The sequence below is a fragment of the Lynx canadensis genome, chromosome B3 (genome assembly GCF_007474595.2).
Source record: "Lynx canadensis isolate LIC74 chromosome B3, mLynCan4.pri.v2, whole genome shotgun sequence".
In the NCBI taxonomy this organism is placed as follows: domain Eukaryota; kingdom Metazoa; phylum Chordata; class Mammalia; order Carnivora; family Felidae; genus Lynx; species Lynx canadensis.
In genome coordinates, this window is record NC_044308.2 from 111,468,870 (window position 1) to 111,481,655 (window position 12,786).

At 36.9% G+C, this 12,786-nt stretch overlaps 1 protein-coding gene across 10 annotated transcripts in view; it reads left to right on the forward strand.

The window, feature by feature from the left end:
• Positions 1-12,786, forward strand: part of FUT8 (fucosyltransferase 8) — a 342,855-nt gene that overhangs the window by 70,301 nt on the left and 259,768 nt on the right. For all 10 annotated transcript variants that reach the window (XM_032593385.1, XM_032593383.1, XM_032593384.1 and 7 more), the window contains one exon: positions 7,779-7,877. The gene's annotated coding sequence lies outside the window, so the exon portion shown is untranslated. The remainder of the gene's footprint in view (positions 1-7,778; positions 7,878-12,786) is intronic.

A 12,786-nucleotide genomic window follows, 5' to 3' on the forward strand; every position in this document is an offset into this window, starting at 1 on the left:
GGAGTTTCATTAGTAATAATAACATTTTTTCATTAATTGTGACAAGTGTTCTGTAGTAATATAAAATGTTAACAATAGGGGAATCTGGGTGTGTAGTATATGGAAACTCTTTGTATGCTGCAACTTAGCTGTAATATAAAACTGTTTTAAAATTAAAAAAATTGTTTTCAATGTAGTAGAATTGAAGTTATCCCGGATTGGTTTTGGAAAGTAAATTTTATGTGAATTTATTGCTGAACTTCGTGAATATAAGCTGTAGTTTTCAGTTTTCAGAAAATTAGGGAGGTATAATCACTGTGTATTTGATGGTAAAGTTAGAGGAAAACATCTCTGATTTAGAACAATGAAACAAAAAGAAATTTTTGGACTGGAAAGAAATTTTTTAGCGAAAGATTAAAGAAAACAATTGCTTTTAGAACTGGTTACTTGAATCATATCTTGTCTAAATGAATTATTTAGAATTGTTGGGGAAGAAGTCATGTCTAGTAGCAAGGTATAAAGATTAATGGGTATTTAAATAAGAATTTTGATGGTTCCTAGAAGCTATAGGGCTTTTACTCCCAGAATTTTAGAGTTGCAAGAGACATTTACAGTTTATTCTAGTTCTTTCATTTGTATAAGAATAACTAGAAATCTAGGGCAGTGATATGTTAGATCTAGAATCATGTAGTAAATTGATATTTAGAGCTGGGATGACATTTGAAGACTCTTTCATTTCTGTTTTAGGATTCTTACCTCAATGCCAGAATGTGTTCTTGAGAGTTACGATAATCTTGAAAGTCACAAGATCCTGGGTTCCTCATATCCTACTTAAAGTGCAGCTAAGGCATTGTTACATATTTATACTTGTATTTTTTAAAAAGGCACAGATGGGGTGCTTGGGTGGCTCAGTCGGTTGGGCATCCGACTTCGGCTCAGGTCATGATCTCTTGGTGGGTGAGTTTGAGCCCTGTATCGGGCTCTGTGCTGACAGCTCAGAGCCTGGAGCCTGCTTTAGATTCTGTGTTTCCCTCTCTCTCTCTTCCCCTCCCCTGCTCATTCTTTCTCTCTCTCTCAAAATAATAACTGAACATTAAAAAATATTTGAAAAAGGCATAGAGCCATAAGTGATTTTTTATTCAACATCTCAGAGATAATGTTAGGTCATAAGCCTCTGCCTTGTTGGTTTTTTCTGTACTGGGTTTGTTCCCAGTAAGGGAAGGACCTGGTAGAAGATTGTAGCAAAAAGGCCAATCATTATGAACTGTAGATTGGGAGCTAGAACTGGATCTGGTGCTGGGAACCATAAAAATGCCAGATGATGTAGGGGCTGGGATGGTGTTGGGTGATGACTTATATCATGACTAAGTGGACTTTCCAACCTGTAGTAGAGGGGACAGAATAAAGGAGGTTGCAGAGCCACCATCAAACTCATGCTAATCATGAGGGTCACTTCCCTTTTCATTCCCTGGAGCATTCTGCTACTTGCCAGCTAAGATTTGGAATAATCATAGATAATGAAATAAAATTCATCTGACATCTGCAAAACATTTTTATTTTGCAAAGCACTCTGACAAATATTATTGTTTGATCCTTGCAATATCCTTGACTTGGGTAGAAGGGATATTGGTGAGCAGAAAATGTTAAATACTAATGTCAACGTATAACACAGTGTGTCAAGGCACTGCGTTAGAAACCAAAAGATATGAAAATGACTACACATGGTCTTGGCTTTCATGGTGTACACCATCTTGTGGAGATTGGGGTGGGGAAACAGCCAAATTCAGTGTAAGGCATATTGAAAAATATTTGGAAATTCAAACTACCATGGGAATTTAAAAGGAAGGATGTTATTACAACTGATGGAAATTTTAGTATTTTGCCTTCTGATTTCAGACTAGTTGAAAGGATAATAACTATAAAGGAATCTCTTGTTGGTTAAAACATTTATTTTAGTTTATTTTTTGAGAAGAGAGAGAGAGAGAGAGAGAGAGCGCGCGCATGAGCCAGGGAGGGTCAGAGAGAGAGAGAAAGAGACAGTCCCAAGCAGGCTCCATGCCTTCAGAGCAGAGCCTGATGTGGGGTTCAAACTCACGAACCATGAGATCATGACCTGAGCTGAAGTCAAGAGTTGGATGCTTAAGTGACTGAGCCACCCAGGCTCCCCTGTTTTAAAAAATGTTATTTTATTGTATGTTACTGTGCTGTTAAGTTAGGCATAATGTTTTCACAAGGCTATTTTGGGACCACAGTCAATGACCACACAATAGTGGTCCAATTCTCTAAATAACAATCACTAGACAAACTGGACACCCTCTCACATGTGGACAGATCTGCATGGAAAAGTACCAGAGTTTTAGGTGTGGACTTGTGTACTTTATTTGCCCTTTCTAGTGTATTAAGAAGTGACACGCACTTTAACTTGCCAAAAGCAATGCTTGCATCTTAGTGGCAACATGCTACTTATGTTACATACTGAAGTGAATACCAGAACTATAAAGGTAGGAGGTGTAAGTAAATTTCATTGGGAAGGGAGGTTGTCAACATAAATAGCAAATGGAGAGTGAATAAGGAAACTCCTGTTGTCATAGACATATAAGACCTCAATCATATACAGGATACAGGAGGCATTTCAGTTTGTGACAGCCAGCCCAGAAATGTCAAATGCTTTTTCATTTAATCTCATACTTCTGGATTCCTACCAAAAAGGAGTACATTAAGAACACAGAAAAGTTGCTTACTCAAAGGGTGAAACTCTCGAAAAGAGTAAGAGAGGGAATATAACTTAATGGAAATTAAGTTATGTAGAAGACTCTTTAAATTATAATTAACTACATTTTCATATCTTCACAGTAATACAAAACACAGTTACTTGCAGAACTGGTTCAGATTACTTGAATACCAGATACATTTTTAGTCTTCTATGTAAGTGTTTGGAAGTTACTTATGTTTATATGAATTGAAGCTATCAATACTTTTCTACAGCAGTAACTGCACACCAGAAAGGCCGAGGCAAACACAAATCAAGGGATGGAGTTTTCCCAAAGCTGCAGTGTGAAGACTATAAGCATTTGTTCCATACATATGAATGGGTTTCTTTACTACGGAAATTCAAATGGAATAAGGTTTCTTGAGGGGAAGAAGGATAATCCTCTATATGCATTTAGTTTTCTGCTCCTTCTGCAGCACCACATTCTTCTCCTGCAGTGTCTGATGTCCATAATGTTAGGTTGTCTCTAAGCAACTTCATGGTGGGGGTACTGTCTTTGGATGAGGCTTCATTCAGTATATCAAGTTCTGAAGTGGCCTCATCAAAAGCCATTATAGCCAGTGTGGAGGCAAGCTTGGATTATTAAGGATCTCATAGTAAAATACAGAAAAGTTAAGAGCCAGCCTCAGGCAGATTGGGTGTGTGGGTTGCATCTCTTTCTTGCTCATATTAAAAGCCTCTCTGTAAGCTCCTTGGGAATTACCTTTTTTTTTTTTTTTTTAAATGTTGACCGCATGTACCTTCAGCAGCGTATGAGAGGTAATCTTCCTTCATTTTCAGGTAGAAGACCTTACTCTCTAGATTAGTTGCATTGGCTATTAAAGACATATCCAACAAATAGCTTTTCACTGTTTTTCTTTTTTTTTTTTTTTTTTAATTTTTTTTTTTTTTCAACGTTTATTTATTTTTGGGACAGACAGAGACAGGGCATGAACGGGGGAGGGGCAGAGAGAGAGGGAGACACAGAATCGGAAACAGGCTCCAGGCTCTGAGCCATCAGCCCAGAGCCCGACGCGGGGCTCCAACCCACGGACCGTGAGATCGTGACCTGGCTGAAGTCGGACGCTTAACCGACTGCGCCACCCAGGCGCCCCTGTTTTTCTTTTTTTTTTAAATTTTTTTTAATGTTTATTTATTTATTTTGAGAGACAGAAACGGAGCATGAGCAGGGGAGGAGCAGAGAGAGAGAGAGACACAGAATCCGAAACAGGCTCCAGGCTCCAGGCTCCGAGCTGTCAGCACAGAGCCCAACGCGGGGCTTGAACTCACAAACCATGAGATCATGACCTGAGCTGAAGCCGGGCGCTCAGCCGACTGAGCCACCCAGGCGCCCCTCACTGTTTTTCTTACTGGGTGTTGTTTATTCTTTGCAAACAGCTGGTATTTCACCTTCATGGTTACTAATTTTTTTTTTTTTTTACCACATATTATGCATTTATTACATGCTTTCAGATAACTTATTAATGTATGAGTGGTGTCAATTGGATACATCTAATTTTGGAAAATTTCAGTGTTCAGTGCTATCACAAAGTTAATTTAACTCATAGTTTCCCTTTAAAATGGTTAATATAGTGCTTCCAGCTAAGATGGACCAGCAGGAATTGGTATCCTTCCGCCTGAAAGAACTAACTGGATAAAATAATATGAAACAACAGTTTCTAAGACATTTGCCATCAGGCAACAAAAGACTGATCCCTGAGAGACAGGAAACAAACTAGGTGAGACTTAAGATTGCTCTAGCCTGGAGAGAGTTTCTAGGCATGGAGCAGGTCAGTAGAACCCAGAGGAGCCAAGAAATCTTACTGAGTTGAAGAGATGGAGCTGGGAAGCTGTGGGGAGCCAAGGCACCTAGAGTTCACAGGGCAGAATGTCAGAGAAGAGAGAGCTGCAAGAGAATTGGGCAGATCTCTAGAGGTTCCTTTCAAGAATTCAGTTGAGTACTAATCAGTGCATACCTTTGAGGGAACTACTTAATACAATACAATACTTACAGCTCACATACAACACCAGGAATAGAGTCTGGATCCATCAGAGAAGAAAGTCTCATTATTCGCTGAGTGTCAGGTAGAGCATCTCTAACATTCTGGTTGTCATTTTTAGATGTTTGATTTGGGTCTTTTTTTTTTTTTTTTGTCTTTACTTAAAATGTAGTCAACTTTTTTTCTGGTTTCTAGAACATATGGAATACATTTATAACAACTTTTAATGTCCTAGTTTCCTAATCTTATCAACCGTGTCATATCTAGGCTGGTTTTGATTGATATTTTTACTCATTATGGCTCTATTTTTCTTATTTTTTAAAAACTTGCTTGGAAATCAGTTGATGCTTGTCAGGCATGTAAAAGGAGACATTGCAAATTTTACCTTGTTGGGTGCTGGATATTTTTGTATTCCTATAAATAGTCTTCAAACTTTTTCTGGAATATATTGAAATTACTTGGAAGGTGTTTGATCCTTTAAGGTATTGCTTTTAATCTTTGTTGAGTGGGATCACTTAATCTAATTGCCCTACTACTGAGGCAGAACCTTTCTGAATACTTTACCTGATGCCTTGTAAATCAGAGGTTTTCTATTTGGCTAATCATCTGGTTACAGATGTTAAATTGAGGGTTGGGTTTTTCCTTCAAGGTTTGTTTTTAAGCTCTTTAGGGTTCATTAGAGAGTTGTCTTTTTTTTTTTTTAATGTTTATTTTTACTTTATTTTGAGAGTGGGGGGTGGTGAGGGTCAGAGAGAGAGAGAATCCCAAGCTTGCTCCACACTGTTGTGCAGAGCCCAACACGGGGCTCGACCCCATGAAACCTGAGATCATGACCTGAGATCATGAGATGAAAAAGAGTGGGATACTTAACTGACTGAGGTGCCCCTACTCTTTATTCTAGGACTGATTTAGCCATGCTGAGGTCTCTCCTTATTGCCCAGAGTATACAAGGTCTCTCTCTACTCTGGTTGGATGGAACCTCCAATTTCCTCAGCTCTGCTTGTTCATTTTTTTTAGTTCCTCAGCTGTTCCTTTTTGCCTGGCCTCATGGATTTTACTCTGTGTGTAGATGAGTATTAAGTCAGACTCAAGTGGACCCCTACATAGATGGGGCTTTTTTTTGCATAATGTCTCCTCTGTGGTATATTATTCCAGTAATTCCTGCTACCTAGGACTTAGATCAAGTTAAGGAGATTGCTGTGTTATGCTTTGAATCTCCCTGCCTACAGTGGTATCTAGACATGTCTCTTGGCAAAAAGTCAAGGTGTTTATAGGGCTTATCTAGCTTGTTTCCTTCACTCAGGGAATGCATAGCTATACTATTGTCCAGTGTCTGTAAACTGTTTCATCATATGTTTTCTCTAGTTTTGTAGTTGCTTACTGTCTGAGCGTAAATCTGGTACCAGTTACACCATAATGGCTAGAAGCATAAATCCTAAACTACTGGATTATTGTGGGAGGTTGGTAAAGCCTTTTGGGTGAAGTTTAGGAAGAAATGATGATGAGCCCTTAGCTGATTTTTCTAGTTAATGGCCATTTAGGAATTGTTTGTTTATGGGCCCTTGGAGTAGTTAACTTAGCAGTAGTTTGTCTTTTTCAACCAGATCTAGCAGTTGAGATAATGTAAATAGTAAAGCACTATACAAATGTGCTTATTATTTTTAGTTTAATTTACTGAATGTTCTTAATAAGCTGGTCTGCCTCAGAATAGGTTTTTGACTTATGGAATTTAAAATGAAAATAGTTGGATTACCTTATGCTGGAAGAGTTGAAGTTGGTTCAATATTATCTGTAATCACAAAAAATTGGTTTCAGTAGGCTTTGGTGTCATTGGAGAAAGACTGCTTCTCACAATTCATAATAATGTCAGTCCTAAATCTCATGTATCAATAGTAAAGTACCTGGCAGAAAGACATATTTCCGAAGAATGTATTGTGTTGCTATCTTATTCTTGGCTTTTTGTACTTAATGACTTGTACATATGTACTTAGTAAACATTTGATGTGTGAATCTTTTTTTTTTTTAAAAATTTTTTTTTCAACGTTTTTTATTTATTTTTGGGACAGAGAGAGACAGAGCATGAACGGGGGAGGGGCCGAGAGAGAGAGGGAGACACAGAATCGGAAACAGGCTCCAGGCTCTGAGCCATCAGCCCAGAGCCTGACGCGGGGCTCGAACCCACGGACCGCAAGATCGTGACCTGGCTGAAGTCGGACGCTTAACCGACTGCGCCACCCAGGCGCCCCGATGTGTGAATCTTTATTAAGACCATTCACTTGTCAATCATATGATTACTTTCTATGTGTCAAACATGGTAGTATATAATTGGGAGGCAAAAGAAATAAGAGATAGGGTCCCTTATCAGAAGATCACATGAGATGGCACATGTATAAGGCAGCAACATATTCTGGCAAGGATTAATGGAGTACAGAGTGATTTTATCAGCTCTCAGGGAGAAATGGAGGGGCTGGATTTTGAGAAAATTGATGGATATGCATTGATTTACCAAGAGGATAAGGGAGAAAAAGTCCCTCTTCTAAAAAGAAGGAATGGTGTGTTGCAGAGAATGACAACATTTTTCTGTGGAAAGCAAGCAAATTAAATTGGCTTGAATGGAATTTTCTGTAGAAGATAGTCAGAAATTAGGTTGTAGAGCTAATTGGGGTGTGAGGGTTGTAGAAGATTTTGAGCATTAGTCTGAAAAGAGAGATAATTCTGATTGTCCTATATGTTAAAAAGTAGACAAAATTAAAGGGTTTTGTGTTCACACAGTAAGTTTTATAGGTGCTGACTTATTTTAAGATAAACTATGGAGCAAATTAAGACACTGTTACTGTGTTTGACTGTAATTTGCAAAGTAAAAACCCGTTCTTTATTGGGATTTGAAAAACACTGCTTGCAGAAAAACACTGCTTGCAAAAGTTTCACATGTTATAACATGTTATAAGGGAGAAAAAGGAATTTTTTAAATGGTATAATAACTGAGGGTATTCTAACTGAACTTAGAGTAGGGCTCAATTTCATTTGTTTATTTGTTTTTGTTGTTCCAGGTTGCTGCTTTTGCTAAGAGAGTACCCAATGACCCTGATGGTATTTTCATTCAAGATAAAGTGTTCTATTGCCTTTATTGATTAACTGAACGAATTCAGGTTAGTATATTTGTGGACAGCACTTCCCTGTTCTAATTATAAATTAATATGTTGAGAAATGGATAATTATGTGTTTGAAGCATGTATGTGTATAGCAGTGAAGTAGAAAGACCAGGTCAGTCTAACCTCTGTTGAATTGTGTATTAGTTAATAAACATTTTCTGAGTACCATGTGTAATCTGTAATACATAAAATAAAAATGTTTTACTCCCTGTTTATGGCTAAATATGGTACATTGTACTTGCATTGTTGTGTGGTATATTTGGTGCTGAAATAAACAACTCATCTTAGAATTTTTTGACATTTTTGATAGCTGACTTTTAAAGGTTGGATTCTTGTCCAGATTTTAGTCCTACATTAAAGTTATTATTTGTTTTTAGTGTTTAATCTTGGAATTTTGACAAATGTATATTCGTCACCATAATCTTTTAAATTCACTTATGTTGTCTCTTTGTAGTCAGCCTCTCCCTTCACCACAACTCCTAGCAACCACTGATTTGTTTTTTGTCCCTATAGTCTACCTTTTCGTGTATGTCATTTAACTAGAATTATTTAGTATGTAGCTTTTGAAATCTAGTTTCTTTCACTTAACATAATGCATTAGGATTCATTCATGTTGTGTATACTAGTAATTTGTTTTTTTTTTTCTTGCTGAGCTATGTTCTGCTATATGGTGATATATCATTTAGTTTATCCATTTACCAGTTGATGGACTTTTGGGGGAGTTTCCAGTTTTTGGTGATTATATCAGTCAAATTTATCACATTATATTGACTGCATTCCCTATGCTATACTTTCCATCCTGTGACTTAATTATTTTATAACTGGAAGTTTGTACCTCTTAATCCCTTTCATCTCTTTTGCCTTTCCTGCCACCTCTCTGGCAACTACCAGTTCTCTGTTTTTATGAGTCTGTTTCTTTTGTTTGTGTGTTTTGTTTTTTGGATTCTATATATAAGTGAAATCATATGGTATTTGTCTTTTTCCATCTGACTTATTTCACTTAGCTCAGTACTCTCCATCCATGTTGTCATGAATGGCAAGATTTCAGTATTTTTTTTTATGACTGAGTAATATGTGTATATATATCACATCTTATTTATCCATTCATCTGTCAGTGGAGTTTTATGTTGCTTCCATATCTTGGCTATTGTAAATAATGCTGCAATAAACATATGGGTACATATATGTTTTTGAATTAGTATGTTTATTTTCTGTAGATAAATACCCAGAAGTGGAATTGCTGTGTTGAATGGTATTTCTATTTTTAATTTTTGAGAAACCTCCATATTGTTTTCCATAGTGACTCCACCAATTTACAATCCTACCAATAGTATACAAGGGTTGCCTTTTCTCTATATTCTTGTGAACACTTGTTATTTCTTGTGCGTGCGTGCGTGTGTGTGTGTGTGTGTGTGTGTGTGTTTCCTTTGATTCTAGCCATTCTGACTGGTGTAAGGTGATATCTCATTGTGGTTTTGATTTGCATTTCTCCGATGACTAGTGATGTTCATGTTTCTGTTGACCTTGTGTATATCTTCTTTCAGATCTTCTGCCCATTTTTAATTGGATTGTTTGTTTTTTGGTTTTGAGTTGTATGACTTCTTTATATGTTTTAGATATTAGCCCCTTATTGGATATAGCCCCTTATTGGATTTGCAAGTAGCTTCTCTCATTCAGTAGGCTTCCTTTTCATTTTGTTCATAGTTTCCTTTACTGTGCAAAGCTTTTTAGTTTGATGTAATCCTAATTGTTTATTTTTGCTTTTGTTTCTCTTGCCTGGGGACATACCCTGAAAAATATTACTAAGGCCAATGTCCAAGAGATCATTGCCTGTTTGTTTTTTTTTTTTTTTAAGTTTTATGGTTTCAGGTATTACATTGAGGTCTTTAATCCATTTTGAGTTTGTTTTTGTGTGTAGTATAAGAAAGTGATTCAGTTTCATTCTTTTGGATGTAGCTGTCCAGTTTTCCTAACACCATTTATTGAAGAGACTGTCTTTTCCCCTATTATATATTCTTGCCTCCTTTGTCATAGGTTAATTAGCCATTTAAGCTTATGTTTATTTTAGGGCTTTCCATTCTGTTCCATTGATTGATGAGTCTGATTTTGGGCCAAAACCATACTGTTTTGATTATTGCAGCTTTGTAGTACAGATTCAAATCAGGGATTGTGGTACCTCTAGCTTTGGTCTTCTTTCTCAAGATTGTTTTGGCTTAGATGATTAAGCTTCCTTTTTTTTTTTTTTAAAAAAAAAAATGTTTGTTTATTTTTGAGAGAGAGACAGAGTGTGAGCAGGGGAGGGGCAGAGAAAGAGGGAGACACAGAATTCGAAGCAGGCTATAGGCTCTAAGCTGTCAGCACAGAGCCTGAAGCGGGGCTCGAACTCTTGAACCGTGACATCATGACCTGAGCCAAAGTCAGGCGCTTAACTGACTGAGCCACTCACATGCCCCTAGATGATTGAGCTTCTTGTCAGCAGTGATTGTTTTAGATTTTGGTATTTTCTGAAGGAAGGATAGCAAGTATTACAACTTGTTGAATGCATGGTTTAGTCTCAACCATACATGGACTACTTGGAGTTCATTAGAATACCTTGCATCTGTGGTGGATTCTACAAGATTGGCAGGGCAAGAAAGTAGAAAGTGAATTTCCTTAAAGCATGAGAAAATGGAGCCTATCAGAAGGGTAAAAGCTTCTCACATAATTATTACACAAAATGGACCTTGAGGAACATTTAGGTTAATGCCTGTGTGTGTGTGTGTGTGTGTGTGTGTGTGTGTGTTTTGTAAATGGGAAAAAGGAGACCTAGAGAGATGAAGTGATAAGCTTTTAGTCATACAGCTGGCTGGAGACATGTAGTGTGGTGGCTCATTTTACTCATCATCCTGCCTTTCTTTATCCTGGGATTGTTGCTTGACCTAAGGGTAGGGATAAAGTTAAATTGCTCAATTTAAAGTTGTTTACAGTTTAAAAATACTATTTGTCTGCATACTATTTGGAAATTTTAGTTTTTGACAATTCTAAAGACATTCTAATATAGCTTCTCCCCCACCCTCCAGGATGCAGAACACTCTCCAAGTTTTAAATTAATGTAAAAAAATAAAAATAAAATTGTTTATAAAATTCAGTTTTTAATTTCTTTTTCAGACTTTAACTTCAGACTTTAAGTTAGAACAGGTCACTATTGAAATGGTATTAGATACAATCTTAGATTTCAAACAGATACAAAAAAAGTGTTGATGTTTAAATATAACTGTGAAAGCATTTTTATGTAGATCAATTTAAAAGCATAAAATTTATTTATTTTTAACATTTTTATTTTATTTTTTGAGAGACAGAGACAAAACGCTATTTGGGAGGGGCAGGGAGAGAGGGATACACAGAATCCAAAGCAGGCTCCAAACTCTGAGCTGTCAACACAGAGCCCGACGTGGGGCTTGAACCCATGAACTGATATCATGACCTGAGCTGAAGTCAGACGCTTAACTGACTGAGCCACCCAGGCACCCCTAAAAGTATAAAATTTAAATAAGACCTCTATTTTCACAAACATTGCAGATAAATATGGACCTTAGATTTTTTGGTTGAAAATCTGAGTACCCTAAAATCTGCTCTGGAGGATTTCACTAATTAACATGTTTACAGGTATAATTAAAGTGCTCCTTTTTCTCATGAGCACTACCAAACCTAGAAAATTAGCAAAAAAACTTGCTAGAGATACTATTTTAGAAATGGAACATTTTAAAATAAATATAATATCATAGGTGTTTACTTTTGGGTATTTGATGTATAGGCATGTTAAGAAATTGTGACTCAGTTGAAGTGGTTTTAGTTATACAGAAAGTATACTTCTTTGCTCTAATTTTTTTCTCCTGTAACATGTAATACTTATTGTGTTATACTATGTTCATTCTGATTTCCAAAGAATTTCTAGCCTTTTAGGACAAAGAGGACCTATTTGGAGACAATTCTTTAGGAGTCTTTTGTGTTTCTGTCCATATTCTGAGCAGAAGCATTGACAGCTTTTGTTGGGGGCTATCTTTTAAGGAAATTTGTATAGCAAACAGCCTACATAGATAGAAATAGTGTTTCCATAAGGACAGGTGATAGATTTCTTTGCTGTTCAGGATAATCAAGATAATCCCTTTGGGGGAGAAGATAGGGTTTGTTACTCCTTGAAAGATTTAGATTGGATAAACTCAGCTTTTTTCTCCTATAATACAGCCTACTGTGTGTACAGGCATCACTGGCTCTCCTTGTGTTGCCTCTTAAGAATTAGAGCTTGGGGAACCAGTGCAAAAGATTATATTCTGGCCACTACTGTTGTTTTGAGCAGTAAACTTCTTTGTCTCTGACCCAAGAGTGTCATACCTTCTGCCAGGATTATCTGATGCTGATTTAACCAGGTATCACTAACACAACCTACTGATAAAACAAAGCCGAGTTTATGGCTTATGCTGTGAAGGAGAATACCACCTTGCAAGAGCTTTGGTGGTATCTTAGAGGGGCAAAGTCAAGGCCAAAATGTGAGAATTTGAAATTTTATTTGAGTCTTCCAGTGGTAATGATGGGGCCTGATTAGGATTGAATACCATGATATAATAGTTTAGAATTGGTGAAACAGCAAGGCAAGGATTTGGAAATTGTTGATGTTTCTTGTTGAAGAGTTGATGGGTCTTTCCTGAAGCTTCTGTAATGAACAATCAAGTTATATTCATGCAAGAGTCTTTTGGAATAGTAGAGGTATGCTAATGAGGACATTGGCCTAATAAAGTCTTGTTAATATACACATTAAGTTGTATGTGTAAGTAGTTACATTAGTTTTCTCGGACTGCTATCACAAATTACCACACACTTACGGGCTTAAAAAAATCCTTTCATCTCTAACTTTTGTTGTTTACAAGAA